This window comes from Dendrobates tinctorius, unplaced genomic scaffold, assembly GCF_039654945.1.
Source record: "Dendrobates tinctorius isolate UK_male_01 unplaced genomic scaffold, ASM3965494v1 ptg000211l, whole genome shotgun sequence".
NCBI classification, from domain to species: Eukaryota; Metazoa; Chordata; class Amphibia; order Anura; family Dendrobatidae; genus Dendrobates; species Dendrobates tinctorius.
Window position 1 is genome coordinate 1,719,828 of NW_027361878.1, and position 18,719 is coordinate 1,738,546.

Here is an 18,719-nt window from a genome sequence, read left to right on the forward strand (position 1 = left end):
CGTAAAACAAACACTTTGCCTTCATGAACGCTGTTTGGAGGGTCATGACTCGTGGGAATAACGCCGCCCAATCAGTTAACCTGCTAGAGAGATCCTTCGTTGCTCCCAAGCATGACATCACACTCCCTAGGAGGAAGGTAATGCCACTGTGGCGACCGTACTCCTGGGGGCGACACAAGTGCACTGATGCCCAGCCACTGCTCGATGAATCTGCTGGTACATTGACCCAGACCACTACATTCCCCTCGCACGCTACACGGCCTGAATCTGACCCTGATGAAACTCAGGTTACCCTTCCCATATACAGTTCCATCTTACACGGTGACAAAGAGGAAGCTGCAGATGAAAGTGCAGGTTCGGCCCACCCGCCAACAGACACACCACCATACTATCAGGGGCCCTGTGCCAGTGCCGTCGCCAACGAGTGGGCCCCCCCTGCTTGCTCAGGATCACAGCACTTGCAAGGTTGAAATACTGTGCAGTGAGATGGAAGATGGGGACCACGAGGAGTCCAGACTAGTACAGGGATTCCCTAGCGAGGAGACTTATTTGATTGTTTTCAATGTTGGGACAGCAATTTTTGGGGAGCACTATACTCTGGAGAATGATAGATGGGGCCCACCATACACTGGAACATTCCAAAGGTGGACATCAGACACTGGAGCAGCATTTACAGGGCCCATTATACACTAGAGCATTAGAAATGGGGCCCATTATTTTTGGAGCATTATTTGGGCCCATAAGACAGTGGAGCTTCATCCATGGGGACCAACATATACTGTAGCATTATGTGGAGCTCATCATATACTGTTTCAAACATTATATGGGACCAATGATTCTGTATGGAGAAATAGATGGGCCTCGTCATGAGATGTAAAAAGTGAAGTATTTTTCATTGTACTATACCGCTATTTCTCTGCCGTATCGGAGCATGATGAGTTGTGGTATGTGTTAAAGGGGCGCTCTTTCTCCCAGGGCACATGAAAACCTGGAGCCAGCCCTCCCCCCCCACAACTTTAGCCAAATAACCCCCATTTTTCAGTGCGTAACTTGTATTATGAAGTAAATTAAGGTTGACAAGCTTAAGTAAGAAGAATTGATGCTTTTGGCATTCAAATGAGCACTGTAGGTGTGTTTCCTGTCCTCCTCTCACTGCCGACTTTTATTCCCCATTGACTTACATTGGGTTTCGTGTTTTGGGACGACCCCGACTTTTCCCTATAATCGGCCGATCTTGCTCGACCCGACTTTTGGAAAAGTCGGGTTTCACGAAACGAAACTCGACCCTAAAAAACCAAAAGTCGCTCAACTCTACTCAAGAGGAAAAGAAGACTGCATAAATTGGATGATCAATGGGAAGCTGAACCCTACACCATTCTACCGTCAAATTCTGACAATACCAAGGTGTGCCTTATTAGTAAAGATGGAGGCGAAACCTCAGCAGCAATATCAAGAGATCATTTGAAATTATGCCCTGACCAGCTAAAGGAAAGAATGGAAGAACAAAATAACATCCAACCCATAGAAGAAGAAAAGGTCAGCACTATACTTGGAGAATTCCCTGCCAATTGGACTAAAGTAAATGATGCCATAGTGGTGCCAGTGTTGACATTTCCCCAACTGGTAGTAGAAGAAGAAGTGACTCATGAGAACTCTGAAAATCAGGAGGTTCAGGTAGCAGATGCCATACCAGCAGTGGAGCCAGAGAACCCTCGCCCGGCCAGTGGTGATTCTGTCATACCCATGGTGAGACTAAGAGTCCATAGGAGAATACTACCTAGTTTACCCACACCAGAGTTACGCAGGTCTACCCGTACAACACAAGGCATACCGCCCATCAGATATCGTGTATAGATAAGTTTATGTGAATGTTGAAATTGTGTATATATGTAACTGTTCTCAAGTTTTGTGCCTACAGATAACCTGTAAGAAGCCTTTTTGAAGTTCTTGTTTCAAGTTTTGATGGACATTGGACCACAGGACTTGTGTGGTCAAAACCAACTTGTAAATAGTTCACCATTTGCCCAGGAATGGACCATGGACATGTTAGGGACGGCGGAACGCACCAAATATAAATAATAGGAGGTGCGTTCGCCGCCCGGGGTCCACAGTGCGGTAGGTGACTAGACCGCTGCTGGACAATGGCAGATGCACCAGAAAGTGCCGTAGTGCGCACGGGTTAACGTCACCCGAATGCTAGGAGCGGCTCTGTTCAGACACAGAGTCGCTTGGCAAAAATATATGCAAAGGCGCTGGCCCTGTTAACGTCACAGGAGCCGGCGTGTGGCGTCGCAGCCGCGAACACCAATAGCTGCTGGTATTGCAGTGCAGCGGCAGCTAAAGCCGCAAGCGTCGGCGCCGAGAACCGGGCGCCGACGGACGCTAGTGTAGGCGTGGAGCAAGTGGCGTGTAGCTTGCCACAACCCTGGAGCTGACTATACACACTCAGTCACCACTCGTAATATCAGAGGGTAGGGGTTTTATAATGAGTCGGACACCAGTCCATGCATCCATCACCATACACACACAGAATAATATGCTACACTAGCGCATGGCCGAGCCGCCATGCGAGGCTTTTATAGCCATGCGCTTGCGGGACCTTCCAATTCTTTAGGAAGGACCAATCAGATCCGCCACAGGACCTCCACATGTGACCCCTGCTCTCCACTGAGAGGGCACGTTGCGGGCATGCCCAGTAGCACGGCACGAGGACTTAGCCTCTGGAGCGGTTCCCTGCAAAGCAGGTTGCGCTACCATTGCTGCACCGTAGGTGGCAGCAACATCCAGGCTCACAGAACGAGTCTGAAGAGAATGCCTGGCTCGCCGTGATTGCTGAGCAGGAGTCTGAGCGGTCAGAGGAGAATGGGAGACCGCAGGATGTCTGGCTCTGGATTCCCGCTGTGCAGTGCCAGTAATCTGACGCCTAACATTACCCCCCTCCTAGGGTCCCCCCCTCTGAGCCTCACTGCGCTCAAAGGCCACAATCAGGAGTGGTGCATGAATGTTTTCCACATTGCTCCCAGGTCCGAGCCTCGGGACCATGACCCTTCCAGTCCACCAAATTACTTTTTTTGCCACGGACAAATCTGCGCCCCACGATGACGTTAACCTCAAACTCATCAGACGATAAGTCTGATGACCCGGCAGATGACTCAGAAAACCGGATCATGTGAACTGGTTTGAGGAGGGACACATGGAACACGTCCGAAATGGCCAAATGTGGAGGAAGAGCCAGGCGGTAGACCACCAAGCTAAGTCGCTTGAGGACCTTGAATGGTCCAATGTATCGTGGTGCGAACTTGGGAGACTCGACCCGCAGTTTAATATTTCGGGTAGAGAGCCATACCATGTCGCCAGGGGAGAAGCTTGGTGCGGGCCGCCGATGCATGTAGGCGGACGCCCTCATCCTTTCTTTAGATGCCCGGATAGCATCCTGAGTGCGATCCCAAATGTCCCGGGCCTCCACTGCCCAGTCTGCCACCCTGGAGTCAGTGGAGGACACTGGCATCGGGACAGGGACGCGTGGATGTTGACCGTAGTTTAAGAGGAAGGGCGTCTGTCCAGTGGAATCAGCCACCACGTTGTTTAGGGCAAATTCAGCCCAAGGTAGCAAGGATGCCCAGTCATCCTGCCTGGCAGAGACAAAATGCCATAGATAGGTGACCAAGGTTTGATTGGCTCTCTCGACCAAGCCATTCATCTCGGGATGGTAGGCGGAGGACAGATTTAGCTCGATGCTGAGTAGGCTGCAGAGCTCCCTCCAAAACCGAGACGAAAACTGGGGACCTCGGTCACTCACGATTTTGTCCGGCATGCCATGCAAACGGAATACGTGCTTAATAAACAAAGTGGCCAGACCTCGAGCGGAAGGCAGGCGTGCGAGTGGCACCAGGTGCACCATTTTGGAAAAATGGTCGGTGACCACCCAGATGACCGTACTGCCACCAGACTTGGGCAGGCGAACTATGAAATCCATGCCAACCATCTCCCATGGTTTATCCACCACTGGCAGGGGATACAACAGCCCCGTCGGCCTCTGTCTAGAGGGTCTGTTTCGAGCACACGAGACGCATGCTTGCACGTATTCCTTGACATCTCGAGCCATATGTGGCCACCAATATGACCTTGCCAGGAGTTCGGTGGTCCGTTTATTGCCAAAATGACCACCCACCCTGGAGGCATGTGCCCAGGCGAGGACCTCCGGCCGTAGCTGAGGAGGCACCAAGGTCTTGCCTGGTGGCACTGACTCGAGAGCGACTGGAGCCACGGTCGTAAAACTCTCCGGCGGGAGAATTAACCGAGGCTCAGCCTCTCCTTCTTCCGCCGAGACCACCGATCGTGAGAGAGCATCCGCACGGACGTTCTTCTCTCCAGAAAGGTAGTGCAGGGTGAAGCAGAAGCGGGAAAAGAAGAGCGACCACCTAGCTTGACGGGAGTTCAGGCGCTGGGCAGTCTGTAAATAGACCAGATTTTTATGGTCCGTATATACCTGGAAGGGAAACCGAGCCCCCTCCAGGAGTTGTCTCCATTCTGAAAAGGCCAACTTCATGGCTAGCAGCTCCCTGTCACCGATGGAGTAATTCTTCTCTGCCGGTGAGAAGGTCTTTGAGAAGAAGAAGCAGGGATGCTTCCGACCTTGAGCGTCCTTTTGGAAAAGAACTGCTCCTGCACCGACAGAGGAGGCATCTACCTCTAGTATAAATGGCTTGTTCACATCGGGACGATGTAGGATGGGAGCGCCAGCAAAATGAGACTTTATAGCCGAGAAGGCCTTGGAGACCTGTTCAGACCAAGCGTTGGGGTTAGCTCCTTTTTTGGTGAGAGCAACCAAAGGAGCTACCAGGGTGGAAAAGTGTGGTATAAACTGGTGGTAATAGTTCACGAACCCCAGAAAGCGCTGCACCGCTTTGAGTGAATGAGGTTCTTGCCAGTCCATTACCGCTTGCAGTTTGGCAGGATCCATGGCCAGCCCCTGGGCCGAGATGATATAGCCCAGGAACGGCAAGGACTCCTGCTCAAACTGGCACTTCTCCAGCTTGGCAAAGAGGGAATTCGCCCGCAGACGGTCGAAGACCCTGCAGACGTCCCTCCGGTGGGTAGTCAAATCTGGTGAAAAAATGAGTATATCATCCAGATATACCACCACCGAGGTAGAAAGCATGTCACGGAAGACGTCGTTGACAAAATCCTGGAAGACAGCTGGCGCATTACAAAGGCCAAAAGGCATAACCAGATATTCGTAATGACCATCCCTGGTATTAAAAGCTGTCTTCCATTCGTCTCCTTCGCGAATGCGGATCAGGTTGTATGCCCCTCGCAGATCCAACTTAGTAAAGATCTGGGCCCCTCGCAACCTGTCAAACAACTCAGAGATCAACGGTAGAGGGTATTTGTTTTTAACCGTGATTGCGTTGAGACCTCTGTAGTCAATGCAGGGGCGTAACTCTCCGCTCTTCTTCTGAACGAAGAAGAACCTTGCACCAGCCGGTGACACCGACTTTCTGATAAAGCCTCTAGCCAGGTTCTCCCGGATGTATTGTGACATAGCTTCAGTCTCAGGGAGAGATAGTGGATACACACAGCCTCTAGGAGGTTCTGTGCCTGGCATGAGGTCTATTGGGCAGTCGTAAGGACGGTGCGGCGGGAGCGTCTCTGCGGATTTTTTGGAGAAGACGTCCGCGTATTGGTGGTAGGGTTTAGGTAGTGCGGAGAGATCCGCAGGCACTTCAGTGGAAGCCACCTGAAGACTGCCCCTCAGACATCTCCCCTCGCAGTCCTTGCTCCAGGCCAGTATCTTCCCTGTCGCCCACACAATATGAGGAGAGTGGCACCGAAGCCAGGGAACCCCGAGCAGCACCTGATCGATGCCGTCTGGCAGGATTAGCAGGGACAGAGTCTCATGATGAGAGGGTGAGATAGTGAGCCCTAGTGGAGCTGTCTGATGGGTCACCTGAGAGGGTAACGGTGCTCCGTTAACCACCCTGATGGTCAGAGGCTGAGGTAATAATACCAGGGGAATGGCATGTTTCTGGGCGAAGGTAGAAGACATAAAGTCCCCCTCGGCCCCAGAGTCCACGGTGACCTCTGCCTCCCAGGTAGAGGACCCACTGTCTAAGATGCCCCGGAATACCGGTTTGGGTAAGAAGGGTTTCATATTGGACTGCCCACTACCTACGGCCACTGGGCATGGACGCCTTTTCGCCCGCAGAGGACACGTGCTAGCCGGGTGACCAAACTGTCGGCACTGATAGCAACGTGCAGAGCTTCGCATCAGTCGTGGCTTAGAGCCGATGCGAGACACCTCCATAGGTTCAGAGGGTGAAAGCTCCTGTGCGGGGTATATTAGTGGTTCGGTGAATGTGGGAGCCAAGTTAACCCTACGTCTGGATTGTGCCCGTTCCAGCCCGCGCTCCGTAAACCGGAGGTCAATGCGGGTGGAAACGGCAATCAAATCCTCCAGACTTGTGGGAACCTCTTTGGTAGCTAGAGCGTCTTTAACGTGCTCAGCCAACCCTCTCCAAAACACCGGGACTAAGGCTTTGTCCGGCCACTCTAACTCGGAAGCCAATGTCCGGAACCGGACGGCATAATGGCTGACCGAGAGTGACCCCTGTGTTAGGGAGAGTAATTGTAAAGAGGTGTCGTGCGTGATCCGTGGTCCCAAAAAGACCTGCTTCAGGGCCGCGAGGAACTGCGCAGCACCCTGAACCACGGGATCATCACGTTCCCACAATGGCGTGGCCCACCGTAATGCTCTGCCAGACAAAAGTGACACAATAAACCCCACCTTAGCCCGCTCTGTAGGAAATAGTGCAGCCAGTAACTCAAGCTGAATTGAGCACTGACTGATGAATCCCCTACAGGTGGCGCTGTCACCCGAAAATTTGTCGGGAAGCGGGAGGCGAGAAAGTGTTGGCATGGGCAAAAGAGCGGGCGCACGTGAGACAGCCTCGGCGACTGTCTGGGCAGCAGCTAGCGCGGTATTCGCTGCTGAGTTGGCGCTCTCAATAGCCGCCAACCTGCTCTCCAGCTGCCGAATATAGCGCTGCAACTGCTGCACGTCTGCCATTGCCAGCCAGACAGTGGCGCTAGTGTAATGTTAGGGACGGCGGAACGCACCAAATATAAATAATAGGAGGTGCGTTCGCCGCCCGGGGTCCACCGTGCGGTAGGTGACTAGACCGCTATTGGACAATGGCAGATGCACCAGAAGGTGCCGTAGTGCGCACGGGTTAACGTCACCCGAACGCTAGGAGCGGCTCTGTTCAGACACAGAGTCGCTTGGCAAAAATATATGCAAAGGCGCTGGCCCTGTTAACGTCACAGGAGCCGGCGTGTGGCGTCGCAGCCGCGAACATCAATAGCTGCTGGTATTGCAGCGCAGCGGCAGCTAAAGCCACAAGCGTCGGCGCCGAGAACCGGGCGCCGACGGACGCTAGTGTAGGCGTGGAGCAAGTGGCGTGTAGCTTGCCACAACCCTGGAGCTGACTATACACACTCAGTCACCACTCGTAATATCAGAGGGTAGGGGTTTCATAATGAGTCAGACACCAGTCCATGCATCCATCACCATACACACACAGAATAATATGCTACACTAGCGCATGGCCGAGCCGCCATGCGAGGCTTTTATAGCCATGCGCTTCCGGGACCTTCCAATACTTTAGGAAGGACTAATCAGATCCGACACAGGACCTGCACATGTGACCCCTGCTCTCCACTGAGAGGGCACGTTGCGGGCATGCCCAGTAGCACGGCACAAGGACTTAGCCTCTGGAGCGGTTCCCTGCAAAGCAGGTTGTGCTACCATTGCTGCACCGTAGGTGGCAGCAATATCCAGGCTCACAGAACGAGTCTGAGGAGAATGCTTGGCTCGCCGTGATTGCTGAGCAGGAGTCCGAGCGGTCGGAGGAGAATGGGAGACCGCAGCATGTCTGGCTCTGGATTCCCGCTGTGCGGTGCCAGGAGTCTGATGCCTAACAGGACATTGATGCTTGGACTTATCATCATAGGACTATTTTTGGAGCATGTGGTTTTTGTAAATTTTTCATTTTTCTTAAATCTTGTAACCTTCCTATTGTTTATATGTTTTTCATGTTTTCTTTTATCAGTCCAGGAGTACTGACTTGCACTAGGGGGGAATGTGGCGCCCCCAGGAGTATGGTCGCCACAGTGGCATTGCCTTCCTCCAGGGAGGGTGATGTCAGGCTTGGAGGCAATGAAGGGTCTCTCTGACAGTTAATCACTGCATGCAACACAGTTCCCACTCCGGGCCAGCAGAGGGAGCTCTGAATCAGAATTGGGGGAGGAGTGCTCTCTGAGGGCCACGAAGGGAAATGAGGAGTTAGTGTGAGGAGGGCAGCAAGTGTAGAGGTGTGGAGAGAAGCTGGAGGTTGAGCTGAGGAAAAAGAGCTCCCTCCCAGTGATAGCGCATGATCTGGAACCTGGTCTCCACGGTTGTATGGATACTGAAAGTCCTGCAACAGAAACCAGAGGAATAGGAAGCTGTAAATGCTATATTCTCAACTAAGACTCGGAGGCACAACAGCGACGGGTGAGCCAAGAGAGATAGAAGGCTACAGCTGTCTGCCATATGAGGTAGTTCTAGGAGAAGATAAGGAGGAACTTCAGTGTAACACAGTACTGGATTGACCTCAAGCCAGCGCTAGGAAGGAGACTACACAACCCATCTGATAACGAGATCCCTGAGTTGCTTCCAGGCTAGCCTGCTCCTGTGCCATCTGTAACCAGAACCCTGGACTGCGTTTGCCAAGTAAAGGTAAAGAAACTGTACCCTGTTGTGTCCTTGCCTCCTTCATGCAACATCCTCAGCACTGCTACATCTCTGTGCCAAACACTGCACCCTCTTCCTAAACATTCCACTACACTGCCCTGGGACTACAGCCCTGCCTGTGGAGGGCTACAACATCATTGCTGCACTACACCATCTGTCCCAGAGGATCTGTCTGCAGCGTCGGCACCTCCCTTGCCGAATCACTTATAAACTTTATTTCCAACTCAACCCCTTTTACATGGGCGCCCAGGGCCACAGACCGGGTCACCACTGCTGTGACAATCCCCTCTGAGAGACCGGCCCGGTACCGAGTACCCCACAGCCCTGGGAGGGCGACCCATGTCCGTTAACGAACCCTCAACACAGACTTTTTACTGTCAGTCAGTTTCCTGTTCATGTTTGCCACTCTAATAAAGCTTTTTCAAAAGCTGCAGCACAGCCATTCAACATGCATTTTGACTGTGGGGACTTCTGGAGCCATCACAGCCATGCCATGTCATGGAAAGTGTTGGCATGGCTGTGATTGGTCAGAACAACACGTGACCTGACCTGTATATAGGCCGCATCACAAGAGCCACTGCCATTATGCTCTAATTAGTGTAGGGATAGGATACAGCTGGAGCAAGGGACAAATTATGACTGCGCACTGTGCAAAAAAAAGCTGTATGTACTCTGCAACCCATATCTGTGGTACTACTGTAAAAAAAAAAACCGCTGTGTGTACTGCCAGTGTAGGGAAGGTGACCTGACGGATGGACGGACTAGTCAGAGTGAAGAAGGAAAGGTTTGCACAGTGTAGGTAGGCGTCAGTTATTACAGTGGGGAAACAGCTAGGAAAGTGTAGTGGACGTGCAGTACCTTGGGTTGACCATTAGATGGCAGGGAGGAGTGTGAGCAAAGGACTTGACAACAGCTTAGGGCTTTAGAAACTGTTGGTCATGGGGGGCGGGGTTACAGTGACAGGGGACCGGGAGAGCTATAAATACTGAGGGAGGGTACCAGTCCCCAGGGGGAGCTCCAGTGACAGGAGGACTGCGACAGTCTGTGCGCTGTGAGGAGAATCTAAACCAGGGGGACTGAGGAGAGAGAACGTCAGGGGGTGGTCCTGACAGGAAGAACCGCAGAAGGGACGAGGCACTGGGTGTGAGACACCGTATTTGACACGACGACTGATCAGTGGAAGTGCTGTTGGTTTACGGGCCTAAGGCGGCCACAGTGACGGACCTGTCGGGAGCGTCGAGGAGTGAGGAGGGGACGGTGTGTGCATACACGTCCCCAGTGTAACGTACGGTGTGTGAGAAGCGGCCCTGGAAACGGAGGGCCGTGAGTTGAAGGAAGTACAGTGCGCTTTTGAGGCCGTCAGGTGGACGGAGAGCGTGAATAAACTTGGACTGTTGCACCCAGAACCTGCCTCATCTTGTCTCTGTTACATCTCTGCGCGGCATAAAGAGGGACCACCCCCCCCAGCCCGGCCCACCGACTCTACATTTGACGTAGTCGGCAGGATCGCCGCCGCTAATACGTCATCTTCTGCGGCAGACCTGCCTCAAGGAATGGAGAAAGACTTGGACTACACTGCCTGGAATACAAACACCTGTGGATTACAAATGGCTTACCTTTGGATTACAAATTGGGAGCACTGTGGTGACTCAGTGGTGCTGACAGAGGATCCGGGGCGGTACCAGGTGCTGTGCAAGATGGCGGCATTGCTACAACGCAGGGGAGAGGTCCGAGTGTTTGCAGTCGTGTTGAATGGACTGGGGCCCCCTCCAACGTACCCCCGTGGACAGCGGTATGTGCCCGGAGGCCGACACTCCCATGTACTGGACCCTGGCAGATGGGTGGACAGGCCTGCCAATGCCCCACCCAGCAGGAGGAGTGGCACAGAAGAAAAGCTTGGCTGCGGCTGTCTGGCGCCATTCGATTGCTGCCCAACTGACGGTATGAGACGCTACGGGTGTCGGGGCATCGGCCGCCTAGAGTGGCAGTGGCGGCGGGAGACTGAGTTGCGCCAGAAAATGTCACCCCCAGGGCCCCGGGCAGGCAGCGGGGTGCTGAGCTGGGAAGCGGAGCCTGTGCGGAGCCAGCGAGAACGGCTGCCACCAATACCAAAGGAAGGTCTCTCTGTGGAGCCCTTGATCCTGGAGGCTGACTACTCTGAGAAGCGAATCGCGGAGCGGAGACCATGGAAGGAGCCGCGTGAGGACTTGGTGGAGGTCACGGTGCCGGGGAAGGTGAGAGTACCTCCGGCCCCACCAGCGACCTCACAAGCGGCCCCCACTCTTCTGCCACAGCGCGCGGTCCTCTGCGCCCCGGAAGGCCTAATTACACCAGGCCCTGTGGCATACGTGGAGTTGAGCGAGGCCCCGGCCCACGTTCCCGAGCTACCCTGCCCGGAGCCACCAGTGCGGAGCTCGATTACAGACGATGCTGCTGTGCTCTCCTTGCCGGCAACAGCGGTTTCATTGGAACTGGCATTCACTTCGGCCCCGTTAAAAGTTCTGAAAGAGGCCTGTTCTGTGGCCGCGGGAATGCCGGTGCTAGAATCGGTAGCGGCCTATGTGACCGGCCTGGATAAGCAGACCCCCGGAAGCATGATTACCCCCGTTCATCATCCGTCTCCAGCGGCTGCTGGGCCGCAGATATCATCGGCCGCCTCTGCCCCACGCACTTTTTCGGCAAAGTCCCGCCCACCGGACTCTGGGACTGGCGCGACACCCACCGTTTGGGTTGCGGAGGTTATTAAGGGGAAGAAGGCTCGGGAGCAAACGATTTGGAAACAGCTGCATGAAAAGGGGGAGGCTGGCATGGTGGTGAAGAGATCACGGGGGCGGCTGGTATACACCAACATCGAGAGAGGATATGGTTTTATCCGGGATGAGACTGGACAAAAGGTCTATCTTAATGTGGTATCTATTCGTCACGGCCGGGCTCTACATGAGGGGGACTGGGTGTCGTACTACAAGGAGTACTGCCCCTGTGGCTACTACGCGGTAGCTGTGGTTGCTGAGCCAGAGGGCCGTGAACCCCCATAGTAAGAACTCCTAGGACACTCCCTCTACCCCGGGCGCTCCACGGCTGTGGGGCCCCTCGCTGCCAGCTGTCTGGGAGTGGTTTGAACTCTCGAAATTTCGTTACACCGTTGTGCCAAAGCATAAGGACAGTTGATGTATATGTTAATGAAAAATTTGATATAAGAAGTTAAAGTTGTTGGTTGTATTAAGCCTGGCAAAGCGGGGCGTCAAGAAGCGAGGGAGTGCATATGTCCAAGGAAGGGGGGGAGAAAAAAAAAAAAACATGTGATGTTTATTTGTTAAATGCTGGTTTAAAGAAAATGAGCAAAAGAAAATGAAAAAAAAATATAAAAATGGGTACTTGTGCTATTATAAAGTTGTTTAATGTATAATATGCCAAAGTAAAATGCAACAGGTCCAGGTAAGGGAAGGTCTGCAGGACCAAAGGAAAGTGTGAGATCCGGTAGGGATCTAAGAGTTGAGGAGGTCTGGGAGACCGGGACGCCGACCATGACATGTAATTGAAAGAAGGGTAAATGAGTTGGAAGACGTGAGAGAGACAGCCATCCTAGGTCAGGTCCCCAACACCACAGACACCCCTGAAGGAGGAAGGCGGGCGCTGGTAATGATCTGGAAGGTGTGAGACCTCGATCATGGTGTACCGAATAGTGGAAGGTGACAGTAGGGGAGAGTAGGGGAAGGTACATGCCATAGAGAGAATATGGGTGTACCTAGCCCAATTTGAAAAACGTTGTCATGTGGCGTGCGCACTGGTGAGTAGCAGTAGGCTGCTCAGAGCATAGTGCTCCCAGTATGGTTCGGCCCCCGCAGATAGTGGGTTTGGCCCAACAGCTGGTCCGACAACAGAGTGCAGGTGTAGCTTCAGAACAACGAAGGCAGGGATGACGATTGTCGAGGATGACAATGGACAAAGGAAGGGGGAGTGTAGGGAAGGTGACCTGATGGACGGACGGACTAGGCAGAGTGAAGAAGGAAAGGTTTGCACAGTGTAGGTAGGCATCAGTTATTACAGTGGGGAAACAGCTAGGAAAGTGTAGTGGACGTGCAGTACCTTGGGTTGACCATTAGATGGCAGGGAGGAGTGTGAGCAAAGGACTTGACAACAGCTTAGGGCTTTAGAAACCGTTGGTCATGGGGGGCGGGGTTACAGTGACAGGGGACCAGGGGAGCTATAAATACTGAGGGAGGGTTCCAGAAGGTTCCAGTCCCCAGGGGGAGCTCCAGTGACAGGAGGACTGCGACAGTCTGTGCGCTGTGAGGAGAATCTAAACCAGGGGGACTGAGGAGAGAGAACGTCAGGGGGATGGTCCTGACAGGAAGAACCGCAGAAGGGACGAGGCACTGGGTGTGAGACACCGTATTTGACACGACGACTGATCAGTGGAAGCGCTGTTGGTTTACGGGCCTAAGGCGGCCACAGTGACGGACCTGTCAGGAGCGTCGAGGAGTGAGGAGGGGACGGTGTGTGCATACACGTCCCCAGTGTAACGTACGGTGTGTGAGAAGCGGCCCTGGAAATGGAGGGCCGTGAGTTGAAGGAAGTACAGTGTGCTTTTGAGGCCGTCAGGCGGACGGCGAGCGTGAATAAACTTGGACCTGTTGCACCCAGAATCTGCCTCATCTTGTCTCTGTTACATCTCTGCGCGGCATAAAGAGGGACCACCCCCCCCCGAGCCCGGCCCACCAACTCTACACCTGTGTCAGACAAAATTGTGGTGAAGGCAGCAGAGGTCAGATCCCTGCAGCTCCGCTGCCATCTTCTCCTGTAAGCAGTGAAGCTGCAGTAATCGCTCCCTGCCAGCTACACAAGAGGGCAATCTAGCCAGGGGCCCTGCCCAGAGCCTCGGGGTCAGAGAAACAGGCCATATTTCCCTCAGTGTTACTTACCCGCCCTGCAGTTGGCCCTCTTTCACCTCTGGGCCTTGATTCGGCTGCACTGGCAGTATGTCCGCCCCTGTCCCCCATAATAGAGGCATAAATATTCTGTATGCCCCCTCTTCTTCTCTACTGCAGAGAGAGGTTTTTGGATTACATCAATTTGCATAGGTTCAGGCACACTGTCCATTTCCTGTTGTTTTTTTTTAATTCAGATTGAGTAAAGGATAGATAGGGTTGTTTGCAAATACTCACAATCTTTTATTTCTTTCAGTGAGTTTCTGATCAATTTGGATGCACAATTGAATAAAGTCCTTTAAATTATCAGTGCTCGCAAACCTTGCAAGTTTGTCCTGTATTAGCTCTGATAATCCTCGGCAAAACTGACTCCTCTGGGCGCTAAATTCCATGCGGTGTTTGCCACCCAGAAGTGGAATTCATAGGTATATTCAGCTACACAGTGCCGCTCTTGATGTAGGGTATGCAATTTGGTTTCAGCTGTAGCAAAATGATTTGTGTCACCAAACACTTGATCCATAGCTGTAATGAAGGAAACTAAGTCTTTAAATAGATCAGAATTCTTTTCCACATTAGGTGAGGCCCATGCAAGAGCCTCATCAGTCAGGAGATTAATGATGAGCAGAACCTTTTTCCTGTCACTGGTAAACAGAGAAGGTTGCATCTGAAAATAGATATGGCATTGATTAAGGAATCCACGGTAATAATAATGATCTCCACTGAACTTTGCAGGCAGGGTCATGCGTGCATTTGATTCTGAGATGGAGTTGCACAAATCCAGCAGTTGCCTCTGTAACTCAATAATTTATTTTTGCTGACCCAACATCCGAGTTTGCAGTTTAGAAATTTTTTCTTGGTATGTGGCACCAAAATTCTGAATTTCAGCAACTTGTTGCCTCAGGGTGGCTGCAACAGACTCTATTTGGTGCTTGAAATTAATCTGTTATGGACTGAAATGGCTTGGAGTAGTGGTATTGCAACCAATAGGGGAAGCACCGGCAAGTAGCGTAGTTAGGAATAGCCAAGTGGTCGGTCGGTACACAGGAGCAGCAATTTAGTTAAAGAATCAGCAGGTAGCATAGTCAAGAATAGCCAAGACGTCAGTACACAGGAGCAGCAATGTAGTTAAAGGATCGGTAGGTAGCGTGTCAGGAATAGTCAGGGGTCGGTACATGGAAGCAGCTGTAAAATCTTGGAATGAAGGAGCAGGTAAAAGGAAGCTTGTAGCTCATTAATCTTGCAAGATTGTAGATGGAGAAGAGCAATGGCCATAGGACTAAACCTTGCAGGACATTGTTAGATAAGGAGGCAAAGTGAGGAGGTGGTGTGTGAATGGGAGACACTGAATGTCTGGTTTGTTAATGTGGTAGTTCAAGCCACGTGGCGTTATACCGAGGTAGAAAATAGAAACATCGTCTCTTTAAATCTTTGGTTGGTTTATTGTTATGCAGCATAAATCAACAAGAAGGTAAAATAAATGCTGCCTTTCTGGCTAAAACAGAAATTAACAAAAAAAAACTCTACAACACAGTCCATACGTATGCAGGTACTGTAGCACCCCGCTCTGGAGCAATACAGGTTCAGACTCACTTTAGGATACCAAACCACTGGAGAATCATCTCTCCAGTCTAGCTGTACAAAGACTGCCTCCAGAGTCCAGTTATTTAAACCTGAGACCATGTGACTCTTTCCATCATGTGATTGACCACATGATTATGACATCACACAGGTTCTGGTAGCTCTGCAGGTGGAGATAAAGTGGACATTATCCCTCTCACTCTATGATGTCCACATGAAACCAGCCCATCATGCAACTTTAACATAACCCCCACAACTAGTGATGAGTGAGTGTGCTCGTTACTCGAGTTTTCCGAGCATGCTCAGTTGTCCTATGAGTATTTTGGGCGTGCTCGGAGATTATGTTTTAGTTCCTGCAGATGCATGATTTGCGGCTGCTATACAGCCTGAATACATGTGGGGATTCCCTAATAAACAGGCAATCCCTTCATGTATTCAGGCTGTCTAGCAGCCGCAAATCATGTAGCTGCAGGGACTGAAACATAATCTCTGAGCAAGCCCAAAATACTCGGAGGACACCCGAGCATGCTCGGAAAACTCGAGTAACGAGCACACTCGCTCATCACTAGTTGTGAGAGTTATGTTAAAGTTGCATTACGGCCTGGTTTCATGTGGACATTTGTAGGGTTCGAGCAGGCTCACAGGATGCAGTGACGAGACACGAGACTGAATGTGGGGTGAAATAAACTTTTATAAGTTTTAAAGCCGCAAGGGCTAAAACTGCTTAAATCAGACAAAAGGGGAAACACTTATTTGTCCTCGCAGGGACTCGTAAAACAACATTAAAAAAACAGAAAGGGTCCTTATTTTCTCTATAATACACTTAGCCTTCCGGGCGTCGCTCGAGTTCACGACCACTCAGGGGTTGAAGATGTGGCTGCCTTGTAATCCACGACTTCCCGGAAGGACTTGTGCTTGTCCAGCCCCGAAGAGACCAGAACGATGGGGCGCAGCAGGCCCTTAAGAAACTGGACGGTGGGGCGCAACGGGCCCTGTAGTAACCGGAACGATGGGGCACAACAGGCCCTGAAAAAAACGGAACGATGGGGCACAACAGGCCCTGAAGAAACTGGGTGGTGGGGCGCAACGGGCCCTGAAGAAATGGGGTCGGTGGGGCACAACGGGCCCTGAAGAAGCTGGCACGGTGGGGCACAACAGGCCCTGAAGAAATGGGGTCGGTGGGGCACAACAGGCCCTGAAGAAGCTGGCACAGTGGGGCACAACAGGCCCTGAAGAAACTGTTCAGGGGGTCAATCTCCCAGGCGTCCGTTTAGAGGCGCTCGTTCCCCAGCCAGGTCATGACGCAGTTTCAAAAAAAAGACATAAACGTTAACAAATTCTGCTCAGTGTCCCCTCAGTAACCGGGACGGGCTCTGCGGCCGCCTATAGCGAGGTGACGTCCCCTGAGGTCGGTGATGACGGGGCCGCAGCTGTGGGAGAAGACAGGGGGGCAGTGTCCTGGCCACTGTACCGGATTGCTGTGTCGTCGCAGCGGTCGCCTGAGATCCCGGTCCTGTCACACCACGGAGGGAATCAGCGGCCGTCACTTTATCTGAATCTTTGCGGGGGGAAGCTCCCGGGGAGAGTCTCTTACGCGTCAACCTTCGGTAAGTCTCAAATTTCCCTTTTTCAATCTCCTGCCTGTCTCTCTTTTCCACACCGTCAGTTGCCACAGTCCTCTCTCTGCTGCACGGCTTCCTCTCTCCTGTCAGGCTCTCTGCCAACTGCCACCTCAGCGCGTCCCCTGCTCCTTTTACCCTCGCCCCGCCCCCTGTTGCCCTGACAACTTCAGTCGCATGTCTCCCTTTGTAATCCCCCTGATGTGGTTTCTTCAACAACCCTGATGGCGGTCCCCCTGGTTCCAGCCCAATCACTGTATGGGGGTCCTCCTCCCCACATTCCCCCACCCTGTAAGCTCGCCAGTCCTCGGGCGAGGGTGTTAGTCTATTGAGATTGGTCTGTAAAGGTGTCAATATTTGTTGCCATACGAACTGGTCTTGTTCATACCGTTCGGGGGGTTTGCCGGCTGTTGACCGCTCGGAGCGTCTAAGTTCGACTGGGGTGGAATCTTCTGGGGTGGTGGACGTCGGTGAGCTGCAAGATGCCGGTGGGTTAATTGTGTCAACTGGCTCATTATTGGGTGGAGGGCCCTTGGGAACTGGAGGGAAATCCTCGTCGTCTGAGTCCCAGCATATGGACTCCGGTTCGGATGTCTTCGGGACGGGTTCCAGTTGCTTCGGGTCGGAAGAAATACACAGGCGTAACATATTACGATGCACAATGCGAGTGGGCAGTGTTTCATCCTGCTCGGGCTGTATTTCGTACACAGGTCCTTCTGAATGGATACGGCGTAGTACCCGATAAGGACTCTCTTCCCAACGTGACTCCAGTTTATTCTGGGGGCGTTGATCTAGTACAAGCACACGGTCCCCGCTTTGGAGATGGGGAGGGGAGGTTGTATTCTTCCCGGGGTGTTCCCAGTCTTGAAGTTTGGTATGTACAATTCGGTGAAGAGTTTGCAACCTGTGGCGATGATTTCGGACCCAAGACGACACTCCGGTCCAGGGCCGAGGCTCTTCGGGGTCCAACTCTACCTCCGTGATCCCTTTACCCTCTCGTCCGAACAGCAGGAAATAAGGAGTACCCGATTATTATAAACCCACACTAATTCAGAAACATATTCAGGCCAACGAGCTTTCTTGTCACTCTCCAGAGTGCGTAGCATTTGAATCAATGTCCGATTAAATCGCTCACAAGCCCCATTCCCTTGCGGGTGATATGGTGTGGTCCGGGATTTATCAATCCCATAAAGATGATGTAGTTCCTCCATAACTTTCCCCAAAAAACATGCTCCCTGGTCGGAATGTATGCGTTGAGGACAGCCGTACACTTGTATAAAATTTCTGCAATTTGCGGAGGCGGCTGACTCCGCGGTCTGGTCTCGAGTAGGGGTGACCACAGCGAATTTAGTGAAATGATCCACCATGACGAGGCAGTGTTCGTATCCCTGGAATGTGGGACCAATGTGCAGATAATCCACCGTCAAGAGCTCCAAGGGTTCTGAAGTCACAATCGTCTGTGTTGCGGCCCTCTGAGCAGGCGGTTTGGCCAATTCACATAAGCGGCAAGTACGACAAACTTCGTCCACAACAGCCGACAAGCGTGGGTGATAAACTTTCTGTTGTAACCATTGCAAAGTCTTTTTGACTCCAAAGTGGGCCCCTTTTTCGTGAGCCTCTCGAGCCAGTTCGTGTAGTTGAGCTCCGGGCGTAACCACCTGCCAAACAGTCGTTGAGGTTGTTTGCGAAGTGATCTTACGGTACAGTAATCCCCTTCGGATAATCAGTCTCTCCCATTGTCGCAGCATCAGCGACAGGTCTTGGGTCAAAGCTTGTCATTGAGTATCAGTGGGTAATTGA